Source organism: Eumetopias jubatus, unplaced genomic scaffold (assembly GCF_037043125.1).
Source record: "Eumetopias jubatus isolate StellerSeaLion01/CBP00866 unplaced genomic scaffold, mEumJub1_p1.0 scaffold_13, whole genome shotgun sequence".
Taxonomy (NCBI): Eukaryota; Metazoa; Chordata; class Mammalia; order Carnivora; family Otariidae; genus Eumetopias; species Eumetopias jubatus.
The window spans coordinates 54,768,074-54,786,190 of record NW_028274819.1 but is presented as its reverse complement, the minus strand read 5'-3'; the positions used below and the strand labels follow the sequence as shown (position 1 = coordinate 54,786,190).

General features: G+C 49.8%; 1 long non-coding RNA gene across 1 annotated transcript; it reads right to left on the bottom strand.

Annotated features, from left to right (window-relative positions):
• Positions 1-6,063: 6,063 nt before the first annotated feature.
• Positions 6,064-13,708, bottom strand: LOC114218574 (uncharacterized). Its single transcript, XR_003611222.2, has 3 exons — positions 12,861-13,708; positions 10,952-11,002; positions 6,064-9,600 (listed from the first exon to the last, which is right to left on the bottom strand). It is a non-coding gene; the product is annotated as an uncharacterized LOC114218574 (long non-coding RNA).
• Positions 13,709-18,117: the final 4,409 nt, after the last annotated feature.

The following is an 18,117-nucleotide window of genomic DNA, read 5'->3' as shown; positions in this document are numbered from 1 at the left end:
CACCCTCAGCACAGAAGGCAAATTACTACTACTCTCCAAGACCAGGCTCCATGTGTCTGGCCCTGGGCTCCTACCTCCACTTCTCCCATCTCCATTAGATCATGAACAACTTCTTGAGGGTTCCCAGGGTCTGGCCCAGGACTGGCCCAGAGGATAGTCAGTGAGAATTGCCATGATGGTAATTCCTCTCCTCCATGGCCCTGTGGTGTTCAGAGCCGCTCCTCTGCCCCGGACTTTCTATTGTGACTTAATGGCAAGCGGTCACTCCTCGTGGGCTACTCCCCTTACGTCAGGGGCCAGAGTCCCTTCTTTATCCCAGCGCCTACCACCGGCCGGCGCCGAGGGCCTTCACCGAGTAAAGGCTCAGAGTGGCAGCCCCAGTGGGACACCACAGATTTGGCCCCAGGTGGCGCTGTCAGCCCAGACAAGGGCTGGGAAGCCTCTGGCCTCAGCTCTGCTGCAAGCTGCCAAACCCCCAGATTCCAGAGCTTCTTCTCCTCATCTCATCCAGTGCATCCATGCCTGATTTGAAAACTCAGGATGTCAAGACTAGATTGCCAGTTGCAATCCCCTTAACCTCCAGACACACAGGAACAGCCAACCTTTCAAGGCCACAAGGCTGAACCAAGAAGGCCCAGATCTCCTGAGAGGTCGAGCGTAGGCAAGCAGCCACCTTGGAACCAGACATTTCACCCAGACTCTGCCACAGTTGGCTGTATGATGGGACAGCCCCTTCCCTTCTCTGAGTCCAAATGCTACTGCGTCCTGTGGATAGTGAGAACTGAACAAATGGCCAGAGTCCTGGGTTCTTTTTCTTTTCTTTCTTTTCTTTTTAAGTAATCTCTACACCCCATGTGGGACTCAAACTATGACTCTGAGGTCAAGATTCGCATGCTCTTCCAACTGAGCCAGCCAAGCTCCCCAGAGTGCTGGGTTCTGATCCTGATTCTGGTCCTGGTATGCTGCTCTGACCTATGTCTACCCCTCTGAGCCTCAGGGACTCCGGCTGTGAAATGGGGGCTGGACCCCAGAGCTCTGAAGCTACAAGAGTCCAGGATCCCCACTGGGTTAGAGAGGCCGGGTGCGGGGCTGGTGCCTTGGCCAAGGACAGACCGCTCCAGGAGCTGCCAGACGGGAAGCATTTTCCGGGAGCCGGAAGGGCTGGCGGAGCCCAGGGCCAGCCCATGCAACCACAATGGACCCTTGTGTGGAAGTTTAGCTTGGACCCACCCATGGGCCTGGGCCCTATGATCCATAGTCAGACCCAGCTCCCAAACAACCCATCCTAGGCCCAGAGACAGGAGCTTGAGATGGGATGCTTGTTCAGCTCCATAGTGATGTCTACGGGCTTGTCACCCGTGCCCAATTTCCACCATCAGCCTTCTTGGAATCCGTTTGCCTAAATGACCTCACACAAAATGAGAAAGCCTGTCTTCCCAACCAGACGGGCATGAGGGCAAGGGCAAATTTTCTCCTCCTCAAGCCAACTAAGGGAGCACAAGACAGACTGGTGGGCTGGCCTGGATCAGGATTGATGAAGATCCCTGGCTAGGGAGCCATCTAGGACACCTTGGCTCTAGGTGAGCTTTTGTTTCCTCCTCACTGAGCTTTTGTTTCCTCCTCAGCCAGTGAGAGGGAAGGAGGATTGGTAACACTTATTTGAGGGGGACCCAAACACTGTCTGGGGAACCTTCAAAAGCATCTGGCCCATCCTCTGGCTTGGGAAGGACTCCACCCAAACTAGATGGACTCCACTCATTCTCCCCTCACCCTACAGGCTCCTGATCACACTTGTTTCAGGCTCTGAGCTGCCTCTGAGGCATCCCTCAAGAAAGCCTTTTTGGATATCCTTACAGGCTGCACATGGTTTTCCCTGCTCTGGGCTCCTGTGGTTTGGTATCTATCACTCCCCAGAGTACAGGATCCTGACCACCTAATGTTCATGCTCATCTCAGCAGCTGTTGCTGGGACTCCTGTTGGGACCAGCCTCCCCAGGGGACACTTCACATCAGCAATCTCTCTGGGGTCCAATAAACTGTCCTAAGCATGAAAGGAGATGATGCAGCACCATATCACCATGAATTGCTAGTATTTACAAGATGGAAATTAAAAAAGAAAAGCAAGATCCTATTCTTGGGTCAATTTTAAAAGGCTTGGGGTCTGAGATGACAAGGATGTGATCAGCACAAAGGTGGATTTGATGTCTGGCTGTATTAACAGAGGCATAAAGCCTAGAAAGTAGGAGGAGAACAACCAGCTCTTCTCCGTAGGTTTGTGCCCATTTCTCAGGAATGGCTTCGGCACTGATGCCCCTGGCCGGGTAGTTTCTGACCCAGGGTAGAGGATATGGAGTCACTGTCCTCCTAGCTTAATAGGGCCACCCAGAGCCATGGGGCAGCTAACTTTGGGCCCCCAAAGGAGACCCTGGGGATGTCCCAGGATGCTGGTCTCAGCTCAGAGTGAGAAAGGCAGTTCCGGGCGCCTGGGTGGCTCGGATGGTTAAGTGTCTGTCTTCGGCTCAGGTCATGATCCCAGGGTCCTGGGATCGAGTCCCATGTCGGGCTCCCTGCTCCTTGGGAGCCTGCTTCTCCCTCTGCCTCTCTTTCTCTCTCTCTCTCTGTCTTTCATGAATAAATAAATAAAATCTTAAAAAAAAAAAAAAAAAAGAAAGAAAGGCAGTTCCACAGCAAAAGGGGCAGCTTCTAGAGATAGGCAGTGAGGTGAGAGCAAGGTTGGATGAGCCTAGTTGGGAAGTCTACCCCTACTTGGGGTAGACTGACAGCTTGGGAGGCCCCTCCATGTTAGAGCTATGAGAGAGTCTAAGTTCCTAAATCAATCTAGGAATCCAAGCTTCTGAGGTCAGTGGTGTCTGGGCCCCAAGCTACGTGGTAATGAGTATCTCAGCAACACCAGAAACTATGCCATCAGCTGTTTGTTTTGTGTGGTTTTGTTGCAGGGTGTGGATCAATACACCTTAAAAAAAAAAAAACAAAACCTGTCAGCAGGAGGCAGGATCCTGCTCCTGCTGTCCCAAGGTCATTTCTGTTGATCTTTATCACTGGTACAACCAGGCGGCTGGGAGCCTGGGCAGTGCCTGGAGTTTGCCCCTGGCTTCCCCAGCCACTTCCTTGCATTGTCAGCCCTGAGTCCCAAACCCAACCTAGCCTGGTTAAGAATGAGAGCACAGGCTTTGGAAGTAGCAGAATTGGGCTTAAGTTCCTGTGCTGCCAACAACCAACTGTGTGGCTTTGGGCAAGTTGCTTTGCCTTTCTGAACCTTTCTTCTCTGATTTGCTAAACATGGACAAGAACATCTGCCTCCAAGGTTTTGGGGATTGGAAAGAATATGTGTCAAGGACCTGATGTTCAGTAAATGTGAGCTCCTTTCTCCTCTCCTTGGGAGACATTGGTACAGTGAGAAGCCTTGGGCTGGGGGTCAGGACGCCTGAGTCTAGTGGGTAGGTTTTGTTTCTCTCTGGCTGCCTGACCTCAGGCAAGTCCCTGCCCCTCTCTGACGCTTCATTATCTGAGAAATAAGGCAGAGACACCTGTCTCTCCAGAGGCCCTTTCCCCAGTCCCAGATAGAACGTTGCCTGCTGGGTTTCACTTGCCTGAGCAGGGAAAGGAAATGCTCTGATCTGGGAGGCAGGACCCTGGTTTGAGGCTGGACCCCGCCTTGACACACTGGATGATCTAGGCCATGCCATCTTTCCCTTGGGACTTTGGTCTTCCCTTCAGTGTAATGGATCGGATGCCAGGGGCTCTATAGCCCCTTTGTCTCTGATGATCTGGGATCCTGGGATCCTGAGATCCTGACAGGGTCAGGGATAGGCCCAGGCAGGCCCCCTGTCCGTGAGTGCCCCCTCCGTCTCCCCACCTATAACAATCGTCTCAGGTCCCATGTTGTTTGTGGCAGGATCCACCTTGTATCCAGCCTCACGGTGTTTCTTTCCACATCTCGTCTAAGACCCCCAGAGCTACTGAGACTTCTGCTGCCCCTGTTCCCTTCTTAGTGCTCAGTGTCTTGTGTATCTCCAGGTCTCTCTAGGCCCTTCTTCCCTGAAATCATGGGGTTTCCTCCAATAGGGAATCATCTTGACTCCTTCCTACTCATCTAACAAGAACAGAAAGAGTGTTGCACAAAGAAAGGTCCCCAAGTAATGGACAACACTCACAAGAGCACAAGTACACTGAGGGCATTCTCACCATCACCGAGACAACCCTTTCCCTGGGGCTCTGCAGAAAAATGTGTTTTGAGTTGGGCTATAGGCCCAGAGGACTTTAGCACAGTGCATGTCCTTGGAGAAGCAGCCAGAGCACTTGAGAGGGTCCTGGCACCATGTACCTTAGCATGGGGGGTGAGACTAAATCTGCTGGGTTGGTCTGGTGCCAGATAGCTGGCAAATGGCAAGTTCAGAGAATCACACCCCTTGTATGAGCTATAGAGGAGAACAGTGAGAGGCCATGGCATCTTCTGGAAGCCAAGCCCCTGCTCAACAGACCCTGCTCACGGGGCCATGCCCAGATACTGCCCTCCTGTGGGAGGGTGGATTGCCCACATGGGGAGGTCTGGTTTACCCTGCTGGGCCTCTGGTGGGGCCCCGCTGCTTCTTGGATCTGATTCTCCTTTGGAGAGGCAGCCAAAGAGGAGAGCCAAAGCTCTCCTTCCCAATAGGACTGCTGATTCTGTTGGTCACCTGGCTACCAGGTTAGCCCCGTCTGGCCGGGGAGCCCCTCCACCCCCAGAGGCTGGGGGCTTTCTCTGAGCACCCACAGTCCTGGGCCCTGTTTCTCACGGACTAGCTCACCACATTGTGAATGGCAGTCAGTGTACTCCCCAGCCTGAGTGCTCCTAGGACAAGAGGACTGAGTCATCTTGATCCCCGCCGCCCGTTTTAGGGCTTGGCACAAAATAGATACTAAATTGTTTCTCCCATCTATGCCCTATTTTGAGTCCTCCCGGCAGTGACCCATAAAGGCCCTAGCGGGGATCTCCTTCCAACAGAAACAAAGAGGTCCTGGAGTAGGCAATCCTTAACTACAGATGAGACAATGTGGATGTTGGCCTCAGCGCAGGATCCAGCCCAGGGAGTGGGATGTAAAGAGCTCTATGGGGTCCCGCCTATCCCTCTGCTTCTGGTCCCAACCCACTCTCTGCATGGACCCTGGGCTCCAGCCCACCCAGACTGCCTGAGAACGGCTGGACTTCGAGGAATCCCACCTCAGTGCCAAGCCTATCGCTATTTCCACCTCTTGGATGCTCTCTTCATCCCCTTTTCCCTGGAAACCCTCCTGGCGCCAAAGTCCACTGACTGCAGGATGCAGAGGTGAACTTTCCTCTCCGAGTTCTCCAGCACTCCCCATTTTTTCTGCTCACCAGCTCACCTAGCGTCAGTACCTATTGGTGCTGTTTGTCTTATCTGTCTCGGGGGGGCTGCTCTGAGAGAAAGCAAATACCAGCCTCTGCAAGCCTCAGTTTCCCCATCTGTAAAATGGGGACAGTGATCCCCACCCTCCTGGGCTGATGTAAGGATTAAATGACATTAATCAGGTCAGAGCCCAGCACAGAGTCATCTCAGCTGTCCACGCACGTGCCGGGAGGTGAAGCAGAGCCAACTCGCACCGAAGATGCACAGGCCTCAGGGCTGGGGTTCTCAGCCCCGTGGAAAGACTCAATTAAGTGGCTGAACAACTCACCCCACCTCCAAGACAGGGGATATGGGAGGCCAAGGGGAGAAGGCAGGCACGTTATAACATCTCCAGGTACGGGCGGAGCGAAGACTGCTAACCTCCACCGGGCACTAGTTATGTGCTCAGCCCTGTGCTAAGTGCATCGATCTCATCCACGCACGGCCAGTTCACAGGATCCTGGAGGAGTTATGGCTGGCCCTCGGCTCTTTCCACCGCCCCCACACCGTACTGGGGATGCCATGATGACCTAAAGAGAGATGCGTGTTTATTTATAACTATAATCCCCGATGTGGGGCTTCTCCACACAGTAAAAGTGAATCTACAGCATGAGAAACTGACTTTTTTTAAAATAAACTTTATTTGGAGTCATTTTAGATTTATAGAAAATTCACAAAGATAGTGCAGAGGGGTCCATATACCCCATCCCCAGCTTCCCCCCGCCCCTTGTTCATAGCTTACCTTCCTATGGTAACTTTAACACAACTCAGAAACTGACTTCGGTAAATTCTGTTAACTACACTGCAGACTTTCATTGGATTTCACCAGTTTTTCCAGTAATGTCCTCTTTTGTTCCAGAATCCCATCCAGGGTACCCCCATTGCATTTAGTCACCTTGTCTCCCCTGCTCTAGTCGGTAACAGGAAAATGGACTTTTTAACTGGTGTCCTATGGGCAACAAAGGAGGGGGATCTTTTTGTGGCTTCTTTCACTTTCTCTTTCACAATTTGACGCCTGAAAAATCCCCCTCGGACAGGACTTGTCCCCCTGCGTCAGCCTGCTCCTGCTCCCCGTCCCTCGTGGCGTCTGTCCAGCCGGGGGCGGGGTGAGGGGGGTTCCCCGGACTCCCTGCATAAGAGCTCGTGCTCCCTTTTTCTTCCTGCAGGGACAGTTAATTCTGCTCAGCTGCTCCTGTGTCCCTGTTGGCCTCGTCTTCAAGCTCACCACCGGCTCTTATTCTGGGAATGATAAAACACCTGGAATTTTAGTTTTAGTTCCACTCTCTTCCTGGGGCAGAAACTCTAGGCTCTCAGAGGAGTGAATGGGGAAAATCCATAATACAATACTTCCCCAAATTCATCCTCCCTTCCCTCTTCCCTGTAATACCCACATCCTTTTGGGGAACCTTGTGGTACAAGGGAAGCCGACTCCCAGGGTGCAAATATGACCTAAGCTTGACTATAATCAGCACATGTGGTCCCTCGGCCACAGCAATGGGCTCGGGAGTGGCCTCGTCACGCAGGATGGCCTGGTCGGAGTGAATCTCAGGACTTCTGCAGGCATTCTGGTTCACGGGTGCTCTCTTTGGCTCAGGTGGAATGGCCAGTGGCCATGTTGTGACCACAACCGGTTGTGGAGGAGTTTTAACCTGTTAAGGTAGACACTTGAAGCAACGCTAAGTCTTTTTCTCCCTAGTCACTCCCTTGACTTTTTTAATATCATAGGTAGAGTTTTTATAACTTTCCGGTCTCATTCAGTTATTAAAACTCAGACCAGTCCAATTTAAAACTTTAATCTGCTATCTAACCTACCCTACCCAGGTCAGAATTGTGATTATGGGGGCTTGGTGAGGGGATGGACCACTCCTAGGGTCCTTCCTCCTAGAGGAAGCTTCGGGAGACCTCCTGCCACCCTGACTTCACTCTGTAGTGGAAAGGGTTTCCCGACCTTATTCTGGGTCTTTCTGCCCTTGGTGGTCTCTGTGATGTGGTGGTCTCTATGATCTCCACAGAAGAGATATGTGTAGTTTCTTCAGTGCTGTTCAGCTCTATGGCCCCTCACTGCCAAGGACTTCTACAGATAGGGACGACCGGCCTCCTTACTGACCGTCGGTCCCCAGCTCCTCCTTCAAGTCAGGGCCCCGTTGCTTGGCCCAGTAGCTGCTGACTAGCTCCCTGGTTCCTGTCCCTCCTCTAACTGTTATGTTCTGTCCCATGGAGCCATAGGATGTATGAGGAACTGGGCACGGTAGACCCATTTTTTCCTCCCAGGCCCACCACATCCTGGTCCTGACAAGCTTGCTCATATAGGCCCTTTCATGAACCTCCAACCTTCAGAACTCTCTGGTTCACTATCTATGTTCACAAACACCCCCAGTCTCACAGGAACATGGCCCGGGTTCTCCCTGCCTTCTCACCACACTTTATTCTAGCAGTAGCACCAGGATGAGCCTGTGGGGTTCTGGCTCCGTAAGCGTCCAGTGGCAGAAGCTCCTCTCCCCCTGTGCAGGCACCCTCAGTCTCTTCAAGGGAGTCTCTCAGGTGCTTTCATTCTCCCTCCCCCAGGCCTCATACACACACACTGAGCTTTGATGGGGAAGAGAAACAAGGGATATTTGGAGTCACTGTTGGTTGAAATGTGGAAGCAATAGCATTAAAAGGGGCCTGGAGAGCTGGTGGAATTTTCAGCCTGGATCCTCTCTCTCACTTCCTCTGCCCTCAGAAACAAACCCATCCCCACACCTTTAATTCTCCTTCCCCCTCACAGTACGAGAAAGTCCCCTGCTTGCTGCAGCTCCCAGCACCTCATCTCTTGGAAAGGGGAAAAATGATGCATTTAGTAATCTCCCTTGGAGGGACCTCTGCTACAAGATGGCCTTCTTGGTCATGGTGAGTGTTTCAAACTCATATGAGCCTGCCTTTCAGTGTCCGGGCACCGGCTCCTTCCACTGCATATCCCTGTAAGTAGCACTGGCCATTCCTGCCCAGAGATGGAGGCATTGATCTGTGGCTTGGAATTTGATTCCTACTGCCAAAGCCTAAAGCCTCTTAATTTTTGCCACTTCTCTCCCTGTCTCCCACCACCCTATAACATTTCAGAGGGCAGCTCTACCCACAGTCAGCATCCCCCTCTCTTGTGCCCGGGGTTGTACTCTCTGCAAACATCTCTCCTTTCTGGTAGCACGTGGCCTTGACCAGAGGTTTCAGCTTGTCTGGGAGCCAGTTCCACAGCCAGCAGCTCCAGCTCCAGGAAATCCTGTCTCTGAAGCTAAGGCTAAAAGGGGAGGGAGTGGGGGCCCAAATCAGCCAAGGGTATCTGCCCCAGTCCACCTCGCCCCTTCCTGGACACACTGTAGTTTCCTAATAAATCATGCATCCTTCATGGCTGGATTAAACATCAATTTCCAGCCTGGGGTCACACGAGGAAGTTTGGTGTTGTTTTGTTTTTTGGTTTGTGTTTTTTTACATCAGTCTCCTAAGCTCACTTCATAGGGTGTATATCTCAATTTTTCACTGACTGCTGTTTTACCATTGCCATTTCTGGTATCAGGACCTCCATTTCCTCTAGGAGACTTTCCTGCCTGCCCTCTCAGTTCAAGGAGTTCCTGTGTGGCTGACCCTAACCTCCCAACTCCAGGGCTGGGGAAATAATCCAATCAGTCTTCCATGAGAGTCAGTTCTGGTCATTTCCTCAGAATAAATGGGAAAGTAAGCTTTTTCCAATAGGGCTGAAGATGCCCAGATGGAGCTCTTGGGGTGTCACCTTTCCACTACATGGGGAACATATCCTGAGAGAGAAGCCAACACAGAGAAAGGCAAAGTGGTGAGATGGAGACAAATTCTTGATGACTTGACTTGTATGCCTGGATCTAGCTATTCCTGGAGCTAGACTATTCTTGGATTTCACATTCAAGTGAGCCAATAATTCCACCCTCCCTTTTATGTTTTTGGGTTTTGTTTGTTTGACTTGCTTAACACATTAGAGATGAATTTCCATGATTTACAAACAAAGGATCCTGGTTAATATACCTTTTGAAAAATCCATTCTTGGTCATGCCAGAATGCTGACTTCACAACCGCAGATTTCCTGTGGTGTTGAGATAATATTCCAAGGCCATCCTCTGCTCGGGCTGGATCAGCCTCCACTGGTACTTTGGCAGTGATGGGTGGGGGCATGTTTGGCTTTTTATTTTCTATGGTGGCAAGAACATTTAACATGAGCTTTAACCTCTTCACAAAATTTTAAGTGCATAATACAGTATTGTTAACTCTAGGCATGATGGCATACATTTGGCTCTTTATTTAGGGTAAAGATTGAAACCCAAATTCAGCTGAGAATTGAATTTACCATGGAAAACCCTGGGCAGGGTCTCAAAATGCAGTGCAGGTGTGACTGCTCACAGTGTGCACTCATGCCCTTTCCCAAGGAGCAAGCTTCAGCACTGATTTACCCCAGAGGCAATCTTCACCCCACAGGCTATAGTGAGCAATGGATGTTGTAGTGAAGATTTCGATCTAGAGATAGAGCAGGGTTTTACATCCAGCAAGTGACCCCAGGCCTCTCTCTTCTCCAGGTTCTCCCCTACACCCACCTCTCCTACCTCCCTCTTCTTTGTGGCACAGTTAGCTCTGGGCTTCTCTTCCTTAAGCACGATGCGAGACTATGATCTCGTACAGGAAAGGCCATCATCACCCTGAACAAGACTATGTTCTCAGCAAAACCCTCACCAAACACCCTCCAGCTACTTGGATGTATCTTCTTGGAAGGCACGAGGGAAGGGAAGTTTTAACTTTTCTGAAACAAATACATCTTTTCCTGCCATGTTCTATAATTCTTTAGAATCAAATATATATACCTCACCACTAAATCACCCTGTAACTGGAAACCAGTTTCTGCAAGTTACCTATACTCCCTTGTAAGAAATTATTTTTCTGCTTAAATTGGTCAGTTTGTTTCTACCACTTGCTCCCACAACCTGACTGGTGTAGTGGATCATTTCCTTCCCTCAGCCTCTGCTTTCTCATGGCCTGTACTGACTCAAGTATCTACCTACCTCCTTCTTTCTGTCTTCCTGCCTCATCTCCTGCTTCCAATGGTTTAGCTCTCTCCTCAGACCTCAGAGGAGGACTGGCCGGCCCACCCAATCCCTGTTGCCCCTGTTTGGGCAGAGCTTTGGGTCAGATCATCTTTGAGGTCTTTAGCAAGCCTATGGACCAGCTGCCCTTAGGGTGCTCAGCTGTAGTAAAGTGGGGGGGCGGATGTGGAACTGGGTGAAGGGAGACCCTTTCAGCAAAATAGCAGGCATGAGAAACACTCCAGGGCTTAGTCTGTTCAGAATCGGAGGTGATTGTCCCCTTACCTCAGAGCTGGTCACATCACACCAATTGGAATGTGACTTCCCGTTGCAATCACCAAACCAGGAGAGAGCCCTGGACTAAGTGAGCCCTATCTCACCACAAGAGACTGGAACAAAGAGGGGACAGTTCCCACAAGGGTCAGGTGAGGGAAGGAGGGAGCCCAGAGGACATAATCTTCATGTGTACCTGCTGATGCACTGTCTTAGCAGTGACAGGAGCTGAGTTGTTCTGGGTGGCCTGAAAAGCAGCACAGAAACAGACATGAATATTACAAGAGAGCTTGAGACATATTTTCTCCCAGCCAAAGCTGTCCCGCAACAGTCCAGGCAGCCTTTGAAGATAGTGAGCTTTCCGTTATTAGAGGTGTTCAGTAGAGCCTGGTTGCAATGGAAAGGATTCCTACAAGATTGAATTGGCTGAGCTAGGACTCTGTCAGCCTTGAGCTTTGGTATTTGGAATACATAATTGAGTGAATGAAGACTGAATGCCTACTTAATACTTTGTTGGTTGGATGATGGTTGATTTGTTAGAGAAAGTGATTGATTGAATGAATGAAATGGACAGGCTGTTCCAATAAATAAAAGATATTTGATTGAGTGAAGACTTGTTCATTCTTTGATTAGCTGAATGAAGATTGATTGGTTGAAATAATGAATTAGCAAATACAAAGTGTGGATGAGCAGGCTGGTTGAATGAAGGTTTGATGGCTGGTAGGATTCAGTTCCTTGATTCCTACTCTATTTTCTCATCTTGCGCTTTATCCTGCTTGTCTTTCTTTTCCTTCTAAGTGTAGTCAAGAAGAAATGTTTTCATTTGTGTGCTTGGTGTGGAAAATATTGTAGGCTAAAGAGCCCTTTTCATAATCAGGATTTCATCTTAGGCAAATTTGATTGCCCAGGCACATGCCCATGGTGACTGGTATAACCTGCTTCAGGACTCAGCGGAGGTGTGAATTTAGCATGTTGGCCAGAGAAAGGCAACTGAAGGTCACACCTGGGGCTTGGGCTCTTTGGCCCCTCACCTGGAGGCAGAAATTACTGTATTCTCTGTGGGTTAGGAGAGTGTGCCTATTTGGCAAGAAAATATCTTCCAAACATCCTTTCAGGGTGCCTAAAATGTCACCAATAGAATCACACCTTCTTTGCACAACTGCAAAATGAGGTGGTACATTCCAACAACCTATTATTTAGATTGCTGTGTTTTGGAGTATGATCCCTGGTAAAACGTGAATGGAATCAGGGAAGGGATGTATATGAAGCTCTGGGGACTAGATTAACCAACTGCTATTGCCATCAGCTTCTCAGGTCAATTTGGTCTGTCATCTGAGGTCGGTGTCCCTGTCAGATTGAGAGGGATCAGGGCACAGGCTGGATACATTCTGATAGAGGGTGTGAACGGAAACTAACCTGAGCGCTTGAGTACTATGCTGGGATACAGACCTAGGCAGGGGGGGTGGTGGAATGCTGAGGATGAGGAACAGCTGGGGAGCTCTTAGAGGGTATTTGAGAAGGGCTTGCAGGGAACCGAAGTACAGAAAGAGCCTCAGAGACTTTCCCTCCTATTCCCCAGGGTTGTCTTGAGCTGAGTTCAGAAAGGGATAATACACATGTCTGGTGCCCCTTACCCAGCCCCACTTCTGGGAGCTAGAGAAGCCAAGAACTTGAGAACTACATGTAACTGGTCTGGTCACTCCCCCAGCTTAGGGCACAAATTATGCTCACATTCCCCCCCCCCCCATTAGTTACTTGAGCTCCCTCAAGATCTTATCAAGAGGAAGTCCAATCTGCCCCTCTGGGGGACTTTTCTCCTGCCTCATAGGACTGCTCAAAACCCTCCGGGCTAGCTCATTTCAACCTAGGTTCCTGCAGAGCACCAACCTTGCTCCAGCTCACTGCTCCAAAGCCCCAGCTCTCATTCACATTCCTGAGCTCAGGCAATTTTCTCTAGGAGGAAAGTTGAAAGGGGATTCTAGGTCTTTAGCAGCAGGGTTGAGTCTTGTCCCCAGTACAAGACTCCTTTCCCACACCACGGAGTTCCCCTTGGGGACCCAACCATCCTTTCTCATTGACCAGTGACCCTTATTGGGGATGGTTACCTGGGGAGAGAGTTGACCAACTTTGAACCTCTCAAGGGCAGGACCTGGGCCTTCTTCCATCTGTACTCCGGAAGCTCCTTCCTGCTGGGCTCTGCATCCCTGTTGGATCTTGGGAGAGGCAGACTTTGTCCGGCCACACAGGGTCCCATTTGTTCTGCCAAGGCCTATTTACATCTGATAACCTCAAGTGACTGCCAGAACAGAGAGGGCCTCCTCCTCGGCAAAGTCCTGCCCCAAGGACAAAAAATGAGAAGCTTCCTGCCCGTTACACTTGTCCTCCTCCGGTTAGTGCCCCAGAAGGGAAGTGACTTCAGTGACCACGAATCAGGGGCATTTTACACTGTGCCACCAGGTAAAGACCTTAAGGGCTTTTGGGTGGGGCGGGGCAGGGAAGGAAGGACCGAGCGAAAGGACTCTCACACGTGAGCACCCTCCACACACATACTCTCACCAGTCCCTCTCGCCGCCAGTTTAACTACCACCAGCTCCTCTCCCAGACCTCACAATGGCCTTTGGGTAACTTCTCCTCTGACAAAAGGGCTCTAGAGGCTAAAATGGTTAAAATAAATAAAAAAATAAATTCTAGGCCAACCACAGTGAGATACCGCCATACTCATCAGGATGGCTATTATTATACAAAATAATAAAAAGGAAAATAACAAGTATCTCCAGCCTGTGTCCCCGGAAGAAGCTGGAACCCTCGCACATTGCTGGTGGGAGTGTGAAATGGTGCAGCCACTGTGAAAAACAGTTTGGTGGTTCCTCAAAGAATTAAACAAAAAATTATTGTATGATCCAGCAATTTTACTTCTAAGTATATACCCAAAAGAATTGAAAGCTGAGACTCATATTTGTTTTGTCTTTGTTTTTTTTTTTAAGATTTTATTTATTTATTTGAGAGAGAGAGACAGAGTTAGTGAGAGAGCACGAATGGGGAGGAGAGGGAGAAGCAGGCTTCCCGCTGAGCAGGGAGCCCGATGCGGGGCTCGATCCCAGGACCCTGGGATCATGATGTGAGCCGAAGGCAGACGCTTTACCAACTGAGCCACCCAGGCGCCCTCAAACAGATATTTGTATACCCGTGTTCATATTAGCAATATTCATAAGAGCCAAAAGATGAAAACAACTCAAGGGTCTATCAACAGATGAATGGATAAGCAAATTGTGATCTATCCATACAATGGAATACTATTCAGCTTTAAAAAGAAATGAAATTCTGATACCTGCTACAACGTGGATGAACCTTGAAGACAGTAGGCAAAATGAATTAAGCGAGACAAAAAGGGGCAAATATAGGATGATTCCACTTACATGAGGTACTAGAATAGGCAAATTCATAGACAGAAAGTAGAATAACAGGGTACCAGGGACTGGGAGGGGAGGGGGAATGGGGGAATTATTGTTAGTTTGATGGGTACAGTTTCTGTTTGGGATGATGGAAAATTTCTGGAAATATATAGTCGTGATGGTTGTACAACATCATGAATGTACTTAATGCCACCAAATTGTACACCTGACAATGGTTAAAATGGTGAATTTTTTGTTCTATATTTTATCAAAAAACAAACCATATCCAAGCACTCTTCTTAGCCCAGAGCAAAAATCTGGTAGCCTCACTTCAATTCAAAGGCCCTCCCTGCCCAAAGGGTGTGATTTTTGAAGGGGTCAAAGCAGCCTGTGACCTCTGTTCCATTAGTTGTACTTGGGCAGAGATAGTCTTTTCTTCCTCTGTGGCTAGGAGAAGGGATGGGATGAGAGATAAGGGAGCAGCAAGCTAGCACCCTGCACAAAGGGACAATTTAGTTCCACTTCATCCTGCCTATACACTGTCTTAATTGGAGGGCTTCTAGGGGCTACAGAGTCCATTTTTTATTGTACAAATGGGAAAACTGAAGCTCACAGAGAAGGCATGACCTGTCCAAGGTCATATACTTTCCTGACTCACTGTTCAGTGCTCTTTCCCCTGGGCTGGGGTGCTGAGAACAGACCACCTTGAGACTGGCAGTGTTTCTCTGGGAAGTGATGACCTATGACCTCTGGGCTCTGAAGCCTCTTCAGCTGGGCCTGGATGGGGATCAAGCTACGAAAGTTAGGATGGTCCCACAGCTAGGTGGAGGGGCAACCACTCCCACCCAGGTCTGGTGGGGATGCTCCACTTACCCCCAAACATTTCCCTACCGATACTCCCTCCCTTGGCCTCCCTACCCTATTGAGCTCTCCCCTCCCATCTGACAGTGCTCCTGCCCACTTCTCTAGCCTGTGTCCCCAGGGGACCCCTTCAGGTAAAGGATGACAAGACAGAACAAACTGATGGGTCAGGACTGCAGGGTGCCCAGATTCATTTATTTAGTCCTCAAACTGTCAAGAGCCTGCCAAGTCTCTGGTGAACACTGATTTAGAGGGCATGCATGCCTGTGGCCCAGGTCAGGGGGCCTACAGACACTTCCTCCTACTCCAGCTGCTCCACCTGGCCTAAAACTCCCTGACCAACGGACAGAGCTTCAAACCTTTTCCCAGCACTGCAGAAAGGTTTAATAGATCCCTGCTCCCAGCCCTGGGGGGCACACAGCAAGTTTACACCAGAACTACTCCGATGAAAAAGGCCTGAGGGCCAGAGTTAACCTCTAGCACAGGTCCTCATTGAGCAGTGCCCAGCATAGCGCTGATTTCCAGAAAGGTCTGTTAAATTAAAAAGCTCTTAGTTCCAAGAGAATGTCATCCCCACAATGTCTGAATTAACACAGGCAGCAGAGGGGCGCCTGGGTGGCTCAGTTGGTTAAGTGACTGCCTTCCGCTCAGGTCATGATCCTGGAGTCCCGGGATTGAGTCCCCCATCGGGCTCCCTGCTCAGTGGCGAGTCTGCTTCTCCCTCTGACCCTCTTCCCTTTTGTGCTCTCTATCTCTCATTCTCTCTCTCTCAAATAAATAAATAAAATCTTAAAAAAAAAAAAAAAAAACACAGGCAGCAGGGAGTCTGGAGGGAGATGGACAGAAAATATTTACAGTGGGTCAGAAGCAGACAGAGGTTAATACAGACCATGGGGTGAGGGATAAAGAGCCTGACCCTGCTTGGGGTGGGGAATCTGGGAGGGCTTCCTGAAGGGGGGGACTCCTAATTTGAAATCTAGGCAATCTATGGGAATTGGACAGGACCAAGGGATAGGAGATAGAGAAAGGTGGTCAGGTCAGAGAAAGTAAGTCCAGCATTGCCTGGGGGCCCCTGTGCCTTGAGGCCCCGGTGTGAGCCGGGAAGGGGGTGGGTAAAGGAGAGGGTAGCTCAGGTCCCTCAATGGAGGGATGGGTGGGGTGGGGTGGGATATGGCCTGTTGGGGAGCCTCAGAGGAGAACCCCACACAAACGAGGGCTAAGCTCCCTGACCTTGTAGGAGCCCAGGATGTGGAATCCCAGCACCCTGGGAGGAACCTCCAGGCTTTTAGGTTGTGTCTTAGCTGACAGTGTGACTGGTTATAAGAGCTCTCTTTGGCCTGGTGGTCTTCTTCCTGATGACCTCCAAACCCCCTTGGGTGGCATTCTTTATTTTTGCCTGATACCTACCTTCCTGGAGGCTCCACTTCTAGGCCTGTGTCTCTTCCCAGCAGCCCATTGCAGTACTGGGCTGGGTATGATATGTGGTGGGTGGGGAGTAGGGGCTGGGGGATGGGTGGGGATAAAAAGGTAGCTCATCGCAATTTGGAATCTTGTCTCCTGAGAGCCAGATGAGGTCATGGGGATTGTCTAACCCAAGCTAACCATTTTACAAATGAAGAAACCTAGACCCACACCTAGAACCAGGTAAGGAGTTGTCCAAGGCTATTTGGTGAGCTGGGAACAGAGACAAAATTAGAGCCCAGGCCTTCTGACCCCAACTGAAAGCCTTCTTTCTCTGTCCAGGATCTTGCAGGAAAGAAATAAGCATATTAGGGGTTCCTGGGTGGCTCAGTTGGTTAAGTGTCTGCCTTTGGCTCAGGTTGTGATCCCAGGGTCCTGGGATCAAGCCCTGCATTAGGCTCCCTGCTCTTTGGGGAGCCTGCTTCTCCTTCTACCTCCTTCTGTCTCTCACGAATAAATAAATAAGATCTGAAAGAAGAAAAGAAAGAAAGAAAGAAAGAAAGAAGCATTTTATTTATTTATTTATTCATTTTTTGAAAGAAGCATTTCAGTAGAGCAGTGAATCTCCCACTTGATAGGTTAGCTTGAGACACTGCACTGAAATTAAACGCGGTCGCTTTAGGAGATTTTTTGGCACGAGTTTGCTGATAAACCCAGATACCAGCACTGACACTTAGAGCTACTTCTTTTGGGGAGCCTGGGTGGCTCAGTCATTAAGCGTCTGCCTTCGGCTCAGTCACGATCCCAGGGTCCTGGGATCAAGCCCCGCATCGGGCTCCCTGCTCAACGGAAAGCCTGCTTCTCCCTCTCCCGCTCCCCCCCCGCTTGTGTTCCCTCTCTCGCTGTGTCTCTCTCTGTCAAATAAATAAATAAAATCTTAAAAAAAAAGAGCTACTTCTTTTATTAGATGCTCTGCATTCCAACTAAGCTTGAATATTCTCATTAATTTGTTTAGATTATCATTAAAGTGAAGGTACTGCATTTAAAAATTCAGGTAGAATATTGGTAGCCACTCATTATTGAAGCTGGAAACCCTCAAGAAACCGAGGGGCCTGGTTTGAGGAATTGCTAGCCAGAAGGACAGATGGTCTTGGGGAGGGGGTGGGAACAGGCCAGCTGTAAGCTGCAGAGTCATTTGTGACGGGACACAGTGTGGGGCTGGACTCCTGTCCTCTGTTTACCCCACGCCTCGGCCCTTGTCCTGTGACTGGGCTTGGGAGTGTCTTTCCCGTGGCTTTGACTACGTGGAAATCTGCAGGTTCCAGACAGAGGTCAGAGTCCTTCCTGAGGCCTTCCTAGGGCATCCTGAGTTGACATGCCCCTTTCTGGGCCTTGGGTCTTCATCTATAATACAGTGGAGTGGACTTGCTAGGGAGGACTGATGGGGATGGGATGGGGGGAGGGGGCAGGAGCATCCATTTGTTAGAGCTGCCCCTGTAAACTGGACAGATTTTCTGGGAGTTGATAGGTCCAGAGCTGAGAAGATCATCTACCCTTTACTCCAATTCTGAGATATCATCTTTCAGAAATAATGCAAGAGGAAAGATATGGCTCTAGAAAAGACTGATAATCACCCTTTAGTTATAACCCAGAGCTTGCCCCCTATCTTGCAGCTTACATTTTTGTCCCTAGATAATGATCTGGTCCT